The sequence below is a fragment of the Helianthus annuus genome, chromosome 14, assembly GCF_002127325.2.
Source record: "Helianthus annuus cultivar XRQ/B chromosome 14, HanXRQr2.0-SUNRISE, whole genome shotgun sequence".
NCBI lineage: Eukaryota > Viridiplantae > Streptophyta > Magnoliopsida > Asterales > Asteraceae > Helianthus > Helianthus annuus.
Genome location: NC_035446.2, coordinates 63,099,671 through 63,113,293, shown reverse-complemented (window position 1 = coordinate 63,113,293; position 13,623 = coordinate 63,099,671). Strand labels below are relative to the sequence as shown.

General features: G+C 37.7%; 1 long non-coding RNA gene across 1 annotated transcript; it reads right to left on the bottom strand.

Moving 5' to 3' along the window:
- Nucleotides 1–979: 979 nt before the first annotated feature.
- Nucleotides 980–1,825, bottom strand: LOC110908159. Its single transcript, XR_002574232.2, has 2 exons — nucleotides 1,372–1,825; nucleotides 980–1,288 (listed from the first exon to the last, which is right to left on the bottom strand). It is a non-coding gene; the product is annotated as an uncharacterized LOC110908159 (long non-coding RNA).
- Between the last annotated feature and the right edge of the window lie 11,798 nt (nucleotides 1,826–13,623).

The window sequence follows — 13,623 nt, the reverse complement described above, 5'->3', positions numbered from 1 at the left end:
CCTGTATACGGCTATACTTTGTCATTCGTTGTGGGTTTTGATCTCGTGATTATTGTTAAAGTTGAATTGAGTTAATACACTAATACGAGTTCCATTGTATCTAGAAATTAGAACTTATCACTAGGGGGCTACTAAACCAGATTACTTAATGGTTAAGCAAACTTAGTGGTAAGAAAACTTAACGGTTAAGAAAACTTAGTGGTTAACAAAACTTAACAGTTAAGAAAACTTAACAATTAAGATAAGTTAGTATAACAACCCTCCTAGAACCCTTAACACTACTAGAAAACTGGTGTTATTCCCACGTCAATTTCCGTGGGAAATCCGTGGGTAACTGCGTTTACCCACGGATTTCCCATGAAAATGGGTTGTGGGAATTTTGCTCGTGGGTAATTTTTTTCTGACGCATTTCCTACGGATTTTCCTACTCATTTCTCACACAAATGTTTCGTTGGAATTCTCCTACTCATTTCTAACCGAATTAATTTTCTTAATTTTCCCACGCATTTCCCACGAAACATTACTTTTTTAAAATTTTATGTTTAAATCAATTATATTTATTTTTATTATATATATTTTATATATTTTAATTTTCTTACACAATTCCTACGGAAATTTTTTTTTCTTCCTACACAATTCCAACGGAATGTATTCGTTTTTCCTACATAGTTCCTACGAAAATATTTTTTTCCTACACATTTCTAACGAAATGTGTTCTTGATTCCTACACAATTTCTACAAAATTAGTTTTTTTTCCTACACAATTCCAACAGAACGTATTATTTTTTCCCACATATTTCCTACGAATTTATTTTTGTTTCCTACACAATTCCAACGGAATGTGACGAAACCGTTTATTCTTTTTCCTACATGTTTCCTACGGATACATTTAAAAAATAAATAAAAAAACAAAAAAGCACATGCTTTTTCCCGTTGAAAAATGCATAATGTCAGAACATAAATTTAACAAAAACAAATAACATAAATTCGAAGCACATTTAAATTACAAAATCACCATTATTAAACATAAAGATCCGGAATAGATAACAAAAATTCCAAGTCCGCTGAAATCACAAAACCACCATTGTTAAACATAAAGATCCGGAAAAATTAGAGAACTACCACTAATGACTAACAGGAGGTTATTTCATAAACTCTTCAAACTATTTTTGCCTTCTTTCTTCTTTTCTTTTTCCATCTATTGCACTCTTTGCTCCAACTCTTGTCTAGCATCCCTTTCATTTGCAAGTTCATTTAAACCGCACGTACACGAGTTGCTCACCAGTGGCTACATTGTCACAAAAATTAACACCCAATATCAAATCATTATTATTAGTGGATTCAAAATTACAACATTAGCTAAATTATTACCTTGCAAACAAACATGAATGAATCTGAATATGATGAAATGAAAAAAAGGCCAGTACATAACACCAGTGATTAATGTAGGAATCAAGTCTCGTTTCAATCTAGCAAAAACTTCTGAAGCACTTTCACCTAACAAGCATATTCCACCATTAATCACATTTTTTGGAGCAAAGGGCAAATAATAGAAGTGAGTTATCATAAAGTTTCCCAACGTTAATCACATTTTTCAATCTAGGTTGGGTGTTGTTTAATAGGGTTGCGAGGCATTTCAGATCATGCTCGGCAGTCGTGTTCAAGTAAGTAAAGCATTTCAGATTTAGTAACCGAGTTTGTGTCGTGTGGTTTTGGGTCGGTTTCACTCATCAATTACGGTTAAAAACAATACCGGACTAGACTAATAAAATTGAAAAAAGAAACTCAGTTTTGTTTGACTGAGGTTTCTACCGGACTGATTAATTATGGTTAGAAAACGACACTGGACTTGGTGTTTAACGCTCTACAGACCTTAGAATATTTTAGATGTGGTTGGGTCAAGTCTGCACCAAGAAGAGCTTGTACAAACATTTTTTAATAAAACATTTTCGAAAAAAACAAACAGTCTGCAGATGGCGGCACAGACAGAAGAGCCTGCACAATTTTTTTTTTTAGAATAAACAACACCTGAATTCCTCCATTGTGTAAGTCAACCTAAAGCTAATCTCTTTAGCTACAGCTCAAAGCTTAAGCACTTTAGTCAAAGAGGAAGATTAAGATTAAAAGAAAGAAACAAACACCATTCTAATTATAGTCTAGTGAAGATATAAGTCAATATATATATGTCACAACCCTCGACCACACTCTGAACGGGAGTCGTGAACAGTCAAGTGGTACCGGTGGTTATTTCGAAAATATTGTAGCGGAAATTTTTATCAGGATCGTGAGTTAGGAAAAATATCAGAGTTTAGAAACACCGGATTTTATTTATTAAACAAATGGGAATAAACTCATGTTTTACAAAGGTAGCTTTAATATGGGATAAATCCGAACACATAAAACAACGTTTCTTAATTTAATTTAATTGATAAATAAGCCACCTCTTTAAGTCTTTCGGTGCCATATCACAACTCTTATTCTGATCTAATGTAATCACCTGAAATGCGTTTAAAAACATTTGATCAGCATGAAATACTGGTGAGTTCATTCATTTGTCTAAAAACACATTGTTATAATAACTGTATAAGGAATTTTTACATTTGTTTATATCTATCAATTACTCAAATCAATATTGCGACTGAGGCAAATCTTTGTGCCCGTGGTCATATTACTATTGGCTAACTCGTCGTCCACTAGTAACGCTAGACAAGTAATGTATACAAAACCCCACATACTGGCAGTAATTTCAGATTATAAAGACTTAATCACTGTAAGTATAACTGAAAAACATTTAGGGTTTTGCAAAGCATTTTGATAAAAGAGAATGACTCACCTTGTAGGTCTATAGTTCTTGATTTAACAGGACTCCCGATTCTAAGCCATCTGATAGTTAAGCATCTACTTTTATAGTTCTGAATCTTCTGGTAATTAAGCCTCTATTTTGATTGTAAATTTATAGTTCGGAGTTTTCTGATAGTTAAACATTTAGTTTAACAGAGTGGAATACATATTAGTGCAAAACCAAATCAAACCTAACGATGGTCACGAGATCAGAACTATAACATAAGTCAACAAAGTATAGTCTGATTCAAACAGCACTTTGGTATTCGTTAGTTAGTTCCTGGATCGATCAGAAAAAATAACGTATCAGTGATCATTGGTTAGAACACCAACGTATAGGTAAAGCAAATTCCTTTCTTAGCTAGAAAGTTTTCTTACTTATTAAGTTTTCTTAACCGCTAAGTGTCGCAACCCCGACCCCTACCCCGGGAGCGGGTGTCGCGAGCTCAGATGGGTGGTATCGGTGTTTATTAATTTGGCAGCGGAATACATCAGGACCATAGTTAGGAAATAAAACACCAAACTTTTTATAATAATACATCATTGGGGTAAAACCCAAGTTCATTTAACAATACATTTATAGGGATAAACCCTAGTTATTGAAAACAAAAATTCCTTTTTATTTAGGTAACTTTTATAGCCACTTTTCCAAGCCTTCAGTGCTCTCAAGCTGGCTTCTATTTGGCTTTCACATTGTGTTACCTGAAACGCGTTTTAAAAACATTTTATCAGCAAGAAATACTGGAAAGTACATTCCATTTTGGTAAAGCATCAGTTGTTTACACATTACAGTATTAAGGGCGATTACAATGTTTATATCTACACAATTACTCGGCCAGTACATGTCACTCGACGGATCTGTGACTATGGTCATATCACACATTGTATACCCGTGCCCAATTCTGAAGGTTATCAAGTACTGTATACAAACCCCATAATACTGACAACAATTGTAGAATTACAAAGACTTAATCACTGTAAGTGTATTTGAAAAACATTTGAGATTTTGGTAAAACATTTTGACTCACAAAACGTGTTTATAAAAGAAGGATGTACTCACAAATAGTGAGAAAAAGTGAATGTACTTACATTGTTGACTTAGGTGATATTACTATAGCTTCCTGCTGATTCTCCTGGTTCTTAACTATTAAAATTAAACAATGCACACGTGTTAGTAAAATAACCCAAATAACATTAACCGTACAACTCGAGACAAAATTCCAATGACTGAGTCAGGCAGAGCCTTGACATGCATTACGGAATCCTAGATCATTCGGGTGTACACACGAGAGAGAATTCCAACGACTGAGTCGGGCAGAGCCAACATGCGTTACGGAATCCTAAATCGATCGTGTAGGGTAATAGCAGGGTTATAGTACTTACAATGAGGCAGAGCTTCGCTTTATAGTGGGTATAATGCCCGGGTATAATAATATCTATCAGAAAGTGAGAGAGAGTTTTTAGAATTGAACGGTTGAACAATTGAGCTCGAGCCCTCCATTTATAGGCTGGTCGACCACTTTGTCGCGCTCCGCGAAAGAGAAGGTTAAGGCCTTCGCGGCCCGTGATGAACGATGTGTCGAATATAGCTTTGGCCAGTCATCGGCCTAGCTATGCCGAGTCACATGCCACGTGGCACTATGCAGTGTCGAGCAAGTAAGGGTCCTCGCGCCCCGCGACAGACCAAAGATGTCTTGGTCGCGCCCCGCGAGCGACTGCAAAACTTTGTTTTTCTTGTTTTTTTTCTAAGTACAGGGGTATTTCGGGACCGTTTCTTGCGTACAGGGTATATTTCGGGACCGTTTCTTGCGTACGGGGTATATCGATTTAGGATTCCGTAACGCATGTCGGCTCTGCCCGACTCAGTCGTTGGAATTCTGTCTCGTGTGTACACCCGATTTATCTAGGATTCCGTAATGCATGTCAAGGCTCTGCCTAACTCAGTCATTGGAATTCTGTCTCGAGTTGTACGGTTAATTTGATTTGGGTTATTTTACTAACACGTGTGCATTGTTTATTTTAATAGATAAGAACCAGGAGAATCACCAGGAAGCTATAGTAATATCACCTAAGTCAACAATGTAAGTACATTCACCTTTTCTCACTATTTGTGAGTCAAAATGTTTTACCAAAACCTCAAATGTTTTTCAAATACACTTACAGTGATTAAGTTTTTGTAATTCTACAATTGCTGCCAGTATTATGGGGTTTGTATACAGTACTTGATAACCTTCACAATTGGGCACGGGTATCCAATGTGTGATATGACCATAGTCACAGATCCATCGAGTGACACGTACTGACCGAGTAATTTTGTAGATATAAACATTGTAATCGCCCTTAATACTGTAATGTGTAAACAACTGATGCTTTACCAAAATGGAATGTACTTGCCAGTATTTCTTGCTGATAAAATGTTTTTAAAACGCATTTCAGGTAACACATTGTGAAAGCCAAATTGAAGCCAGCGGGAGAGTACTGAAGGCTTGGAAAAGTGGCTATAAAAGTTACCTAAATAAAAAGGAGTTTTTGTTTTTAATAATAAGGGTTTATCCCTACAAATGTATTGTTAAATGAACTTGGGTTTTACCCCAATGATGTATCATTATAAAAAGTTTGGTGTTTTACTCTGATAAAAATATTTCCTAACTACGGTCCTAATTTATTACGCTGCCAAATTAATAAACACCGATACCACCCATCTGAGTTCACGACACCCGCTCCCGGGGTAGGGGTCGGGGGTTGCGCCAGAGAGTGGTATCAGAGCTACAGCCACTGGTTTAAGCCAAAGAAGTGTTCTGCTGACACTTAAATTTTAAATTTTGTGTTAGGAAATAACTTATGTGATTACGTGTAAATATTGTTTTGTGTTATTTGACTATTTATTACTTTACGGTATGAGTGAGCAAGGAACTTCAGACGCTTATCGTCACTTAGATAGTTCACCAAAAGATGAGGGAACATCATTTCAACCTAATCCCTCGGGATACTCAGCCGATACTAAGGAAGGGATATTTATATTTAAGGCACAGTCTGAGGAACCCTTTACTACTAAAAAGAGAGGTTGGTTCAAGAGAGGAGCACATGAGAGAAGAAAAAGAATGAAGAAGTTACAACAACAGAGGGTGATAGTCAGAGCGAATAGGAAAGCAAATGCACAAACTCAGGAAACAGTCAATAGGCCACCTTGGGAAGAGGAACTAGATAGACAGTTGGCCGATTTCCATATGTTAGCCACTACCGCAGTATACGCTAACCTAAACCAAATAGCCGAACCATCACTGTTACCTTTATTCCCTGACCAACAAATGCTAGAACCCAACCAAGCAAACCAATTCCCGATACCTGCATTTGACTCCAACGAGTTACCTAGAATCCCAACCCCACACCCTTTAGAATATGATCCATGGTTTGACGACAATATGTCATACTCTACCCTATGTACTCCCAAAGAACCAATGCCTTTAGAACGTGATTCGTGGATGGAAGATGACATAACATTTTTCGAAATGAATAGTGTAGACCCTTACGAGGAACCCGTACCTCATCCTGACCCAGTAGACCCACCAATGAGTCGAAAATGTGTGCAGGAACTCCATCAGTTTGGAGAGGATTTAGTGAATGAAGGAAATAGAATTCGAGAGATAGGAGAGAAACTAGTTTGGAAATATGATGAGCGGGAAATGCAGTACTGGATAAACGGCACCTAGAAAATGCCTAGATATATGTGTAATTTTGTATTTTGATAAAAAAATCTATAGATAGACTAAAATAGATACGGATGCATAGCTACTAGTATATTTGATTTCCAGTTGTAGTTTGTAATTGACGCATATATATAGAAAGAGTAAAAGTCGCAATGATCGACGTTTTTGATCAAATTGTTTGTGTGATTGTGTATAAATATTTGTACCAAATTTATTCTGTGATAATTAATACTTGATAAATATTCACAATTCAGATGGAAAACGAAGTAAATCAGGAAAACCAGAATAATGAAAATAACGGAAACCAAATAGATAACAGTGCCATCCAACATATAGTAGCACAAGGAATTATAGATGCTATGCCTTATTATATCAAGACTATTAAAGAAGCAGAAAATAATAAATCTACAAATGGAAGTAAACGTTAACACACTGAACCAAGTCACAGTGTGAACAATAATGGCCCTATAATCCAAGCTCCAATTCCTAAAAGAAGAAGAACCACTTCTTACGGTTGTTTTTATAAAGAATTCTTGGCCTGCAAACCAATAGAATTCTCAGGCAATGAAGGAGCCGTTGCAGCCTTACGTTGGATAGAAAAGACAGAATCAGTCATAAAAATAAGTAAATGTGCAGATGAGGATAAGATTATGTTTGCTTCTAATCCTTTCAAAAATGCAGCGTTAGAAAGGTGGAATACTATTCTCTAGTCTAGGGGAAGTGACATATTTTATAATATGGAATGGATCAACTTTAAGAAAATGGTTGAAAGAAAATTTTGTCCTCCTAATGAGAAGTAACAAATCGCCAATAAGTTCCTAAATCTTAGAATGACTGGAATAGACTGCAAAGGTTACACTACCATATTCTTCGAATATGCTAGGATAGTGCCAACCTTAGCCTCACCTGAACCAGTGTTAATATCCTGTTATATTTGGGATTAATTAGTGAGATTAGACAGGTAGTTAAGGCAGCTAGACCGCAAACCATAGAAGAAGCAGTAGAGCTAGCCAATACCTTGACTGATGAATTAGTACGTATACAAGAGGAAAACTAGAGAAAGAACCTAGCCCAAAAGCTTACCCAGGAATTTCGTTTTGGTAATTCCTACCGTGGAAAAGGAATAGATTCTTCTGCACCCTACTGCAAGTTTTGTAAGAAGAAGCACTCAGGAAAGTGTGCTGTGTCCTGCAGCTTTTGCAAGTACCCAGGACATAAGGAAGAAGATTGTAGGAGAAAGGCTAGTGCCAAGATATGCTACAATTGTGGAGAGGCTAGTCACATCAAACCGAACTGTCCAAAACTAGCTCTAGCCACAACCAACCAGGCTAAGACAACTGAAGCGCCTAAGAAAAATGCCAGAGCTTTTGTTCTGACAGCTAAGGAAGCCAAGATGATTCCGGATGTGATTGCCGGTACGTTCTTAGTTAATAATATATTTGCCAAAGTATTGTTTGACTCTGGTGCAAACCAAAGTTTTATCAATACTTCTTTCTACAAACTTCTTGACCAAACCTTAGCCAAACTTCAGCAAGATTGTCTGGTAGAGACAGCCAATGGAGAGTCCATTAAGATAAGTGAAATCTTGCAGGGAGCAAGAATAGAAATCCTAAACCATCATTTCTTTGCTAACCTTTACCCAATGAATCTAGCTGGATTCGATGTTGTATTAGGAATAGATTGGTTGGTAGCCAATCGTGCTAGTATTTTATGTGATTAAAAGACAGTACAAGTAAGTACACCAAAAGGTAAAAAGATCACAATTAGAGGAGATAAGCCAACCAGATCGACAAAATTCATCTCTTTGATGAAAGCTGCAAGTTATGAAAGGAAGGGAGAAGTAATATATATGATTTCCGTAATCATTAATACTAAAGGAAAAGAATTAAAAGATATTCATGTAATATCTAAATTCTCAGATGTTTTTTAGAAGAGTTACCTGGGTTACCGCCTGATAGAGAGGTTGAATTTAGAATTCACCATTACCAGGAACGGCACCGATTGCCAAAACACCGTATCGATTAGCACCAAAGGAGATGCAGGAACTGAAGAAAAAATTGGATGAACTTCTTGACAAAGGTTTTATACAACCAAGTTCATCACCGTGGGGAGCACCGGTGTTGTTTGTTAAGAAGAAAGACGGATCGATGCGTATGTGCATTGATTATCGAGACTTGAACAAGGTTACGATTAAGAATCAGTACCTACTACCAAGAATCGATGATCTGTTCGATCAACTTCAAGGAGCTCGATTCTTTTCTAAGATCGATTTACGCTCAGGATATCATCAACTGAAAGTACATGAAGAGGACATTCCTAAAACTACTTTCAGAACTAGGTACGGTCATTATGAATTTACCGTCATGCCATTTGGTTTAACCAATGCCCCAGCCGCATTTATGGACATGATGAACCGGATATGTAAACCATACCTGGATAAATTTATAATTGTCTTTATAGATGATATTCTAATTACTCTAAGAGTAAAGAGGAACATGCAGCGCATCTGCATACACTTCTGACATTGTTGAGAAAAGAGAAGCTTTATGCTAAATTCTTAAAATGTAAATTTTGGTTATAAGAAGTGCAATTCCTTGGACATCTGGTTAATCATGAAGGACTTCATGTGGATCCCAAAAAAATCGAGGAGATTACTAAGTGGAAAGTCCCTGAGTCGCCAACGGAAGTACGGAGTTTTCTTGGACTGGCATGATATAATAGACGATTTATCCGAGATTTCTCGAGAATAGTGGTGTGTGTTGGGTGTAATATATTTTTATTGATATTTTAAGCCCTTTTTAACACGTTAGTCAAGTTTTAAATTTATAAAACACGATATTCTACTAACACTAAACACACACATGGGCAAGTGCACCCATCGTGAGCGTAGTATAGCGTTGGTAAGATACCGAGGTCGTCCAAGGACACAAGAGCTTTTAGTACCGGTTTATCCTCAATGTCTAATCAAATCAAAAGTTTTAGAAAAGGTTTTAAACATGAAAATAAAAACTAAAAATCCTGAAAAATAAAAATAAAAGAAAAACAGATAGACAAGATGAATCACTTGGATCCGACCCACCTTTAATGTAACCTTTGATGATTTCTGCACTTTTGCACTTTTTAAGAAATTATCTTAGTTATAGTAGTAGGCCCCTCTTATGAAGGTGACGTTACCCTCAACCCAGTGGTTTGAGACAGCAAGGATACAATCCCAAAGGGTCGGAATATTGAAAGATAATTAATTAAGTTATTAATGCGTAATGTGATAGGCCCCTCTTTTGAAGGCGACGTTACCCTCGGCTAAGTGGTTTGAGTCAGCAGGGATACAATCCCAAGTAGCCGGGTTAATGTATTAATAGTAATTTACATATGAGGGGATCAAGCCATTCGCACCCCCGCCATCCAATACCAATGGGTATTGAAGGAGGTCCTGGTAAGCTTGACCCAGGTCCTTGCAGGATCTATACACTGAACAAGGAAAGAACCTTACCAAACCATTCCCTTAACCCCCGACCAGGTAGTCAATATATCTCTATATAGACCGTAGAGATATGAACGGTGAAAATATTTTATTTTATATAGACAGTAAAATAATGCCAAGACACCACGGACAAATGATAAGGAAGTTTCACCTTCGATATAAGAAACTAGTTATTAAAGTCATTAATACAAAACCAAATAAAAAGTGTGAAAAGATTAAAAATCAAAAGTATTACACTAAATGCTTGTCTTCACCAAGTGATGTAAGAGGCTTAGCCAAACATGGCCTTTGATTGACAAGAACTCTTACTATCAATCTTGGATCCCGAGACTACTACACACACTCTAAGGTGGATGATGGATGACGGTGGTGGATGTGGGTGTTGTAGTGGTGGTGGAGTGGTGGTGAAGTGGGAGAGAGGTGGTTTATCAAGGGATGCCTTTGAAGTGAACCAAGCACCCCTATTTATAGCCTGCACAGAAGCCCGGACACGGCCCCGTGGCCATCCACTTTCTCTTTCTTCATTAGTTACAATTGTATGTATTAGGCTCCACACGCCCCCGTGTTCACTGGGCACGGTCCCGTGTGCAGAAGCGTATCTGTACTATCAAGATTTGCAAGATTTTGTGAATCTTAGCGTTGACCACGGGCCGTGCTGGGAATAGAAGCTTCTATAGCTTTGTCATTTTCTGTAGACATCTGACCACACCCCCGTGTCCGCTGGGCACGGGGCCGTGGTCAGCCTTCTGTTTCTTGTTTTTGCTTGGGAAGATGCTGTCGAGGGGTCGGGCATGCCACGTTTATTCCTTTTCTTTGTATTTATGTTAGTTTTTTGCTGCATATTTGTTCCTTTTGTTTATTTAAGCTCATTTAGTCCTGAAAATACAAAAGGAAGACAAAAGCACACTTTTTCCAACATTAGTACTAAAAAGGGTTACTTTTATGCCTCATTTGATGTAATTTATATGTTGCATTTTACACACATCAAATACCCCCACACTTGAATCTTTGCTTGTCCTCAAGCAGAACTCTTTATTATGTGGCTTACACACCCAAATGGAATGAGTAGAAGAGAAGTTTTGGGCTTGTCTTAAGTGTCGGGAATCCAAGATCTTTATTGGGTTTTATTTTTACACTATTTACAATCCTATTCGTTATGATTTATTTAGAACGTTTCATAAGAGAAATTACTTATTTGGGCATAACATGCCTCTTTAAAATTCCATTTATATATAAGTTCATATACCTCACGTGAAATCACTCAATACTAGGCCGAAGATGTATTTTGTGAAACACTCGAGACCGACACGGAACTTACTTCTACCATATGATTGCCAAGCAATCGATCCTCCTTTTTAACTATAAACCTTTGTAAATATCAAGAGGACTTGGGGAAGGTTTAGGCTTGGGTTAAAGGTAGGTGGTTTTAGGTTAGTGGTTAGTAAAAAAAAGCTAAAAGCGTAAAAAGCGTCGGTCATCTTAAAACTTTTTGTTTTTGTGACTTTTATTCAAACTAAGCATTTTCAAACAAAGTTTCTTGGAGGAACTTGTTTGTTTATTGCTAGACTTCATTTTTTTATAAGAAGCGTCACAAGAAAACCGAGCTTTTTACTAAAATAAGGGGTTTAAAAGAAAAAGGGTTTTGGTGGGTAAAGGGTGTTTGTTTTGTGGGTTTAGAAATGAAAAGGTTAAGGCTCAAAGGGGTTAACTAGGGGGATTTTGGGTAGGTGATAAAAAAAATGAAAAATAATGGTGTTGAAAAGAAAATGGGTTAGTCTTAATACCTCCATCATTTACTTACTTGGGTTTAAGTTGGTAAGGACTAGGATTGTATCGTCATGCCAAGTTCTAGAGTCGTAAGAACCAAGCGGCTCACACAAGAAACGAAAAATAAGCATTTAGTTAAAGATGTATGCTTGTATGCTCAATAAAGGCTCAAAACTCACTTTTTGTGGGAATGGGTTTATAATGTGATCAAGTATATATAATCAAATTTTAACTAGATTTGTCATGCCGTTTCATAATTTTCTTATGTTGGTTCTTTTTATCACGATGCTATCGGTTGTAAATTTGTAAAAATATAACCTTTTTAGAACTTGTTACTCCCAAATTAAACCAAGACAAGCAAAAAAACGAAAAGTTTTTGAAAAAAAAATTGGGGTAATTAGCGGTTCCAATAGAGTTTTGTGTAAGGCTTGTTATTAGGACTTGCAAAATTCTAGGTTTAGCATCCCCCCACACTTAAATTACACATTGTCCTCAATGTGTCCCAAAAATAAGTTTTTAGGTTGATTGAATGTGTAAAAAGGTGTTTAAAAGCAAAATATTATGTTACTGTGCGTCTGGGCACGGGCCCGTGTTGGTCCGGGCACGGCCCCGTGTTCAGATTGCCAGTATCATATTTAACAGAAGGCTGGGCACGGGGGGGGTGTCTAGTGAACATGGCCTCGTGTCCAATTACCTGAACTGGGCGTTTCCTGCAGAACCTCAGGCACGGGGGCGTGTTGGGTTGAGCACGGCCTCGTGCTGAACTTACTGTAATGAAGAAAAATTGCCGGGAGGCTCTGTTTTTGTGCATGGGGTGTGGGTTCAAGTTTCCCTTAGTAACCTCCACCATTTCGAGTGTGTTTTATTCCTGAAAAGTAAAACTAAACTAGAAAACATTTGCATCCCATGTTGCACCATCGGAGAGCATCATCCAAGCTTGAGTCTATGACATTCATGTAGTTGACCGGGTCGTCGTCTTCTACTCTTTTCCCAACCCCAAACTCCATCTCTTTGTCCCTAACCCTCAATGTTAATTTCCCACCATTCATGTCCACCATTGCGTGAGCAATGGCTAGGAATGGTCTTCCTAGAATAAGTGGTACTTCGGTATCTTCCTCCATATCAAGTATGACAAAGTCGGCCGGGAATACAAAGTCTCCGACTTTTACCAATAGATTTTCGGCGACACCTTGTGGATATTTGATAGACCTATCGGAGAGTTGTGTGCTCATCTTTGTGGGGCTTGTTTTACCTAGTCCGAGTCGGTCAAACATTGATGCGGGCATGAGATTGATGCTAGCCCCAAGATCGGCTAGTGCACTGCGTATGGGTAATCCCCCAATTGAACAGGGGATGGTGAAGCTTCCGGGCTCGATTTTCTTTTGTGGGAGTTTGTTAAGTAGAACGACGAAGCATTCTTCACTTAAATTAACTATTGCAGTGTTTCAATTTTTCCTTTTGTGAGTGAGAAAGTCTCTCATAAATTTTGAGTATTTAGGCACTTGAGTGAGGACTTCCACAAATGGAAGATTGATGTGCAATTGTTTTAGTAAGTTTATTGTGAATTGCTCATCGGTCTTTTGGCGAAGTAACCGATTGGGGTAAGGCACCGGGGGGTTCTTGGTAGGTTCTTGATTTGGCGGAGGAGTTGTCTCTTTTTGGGGTGTTGGTGAAGTTGTGGTTTGGTTAGACGAACTCTTTTCAGTTGGAGGTAGTGGACCCTCCTCGGGACCTACAGTACGGTTTCTCAATGTGATGAAATGCACTTGCGCCTTTGGGTTGGTTTCGGTATTGCTGGGTAACGCGCTTTGTGGTCTCTCGGAGAAA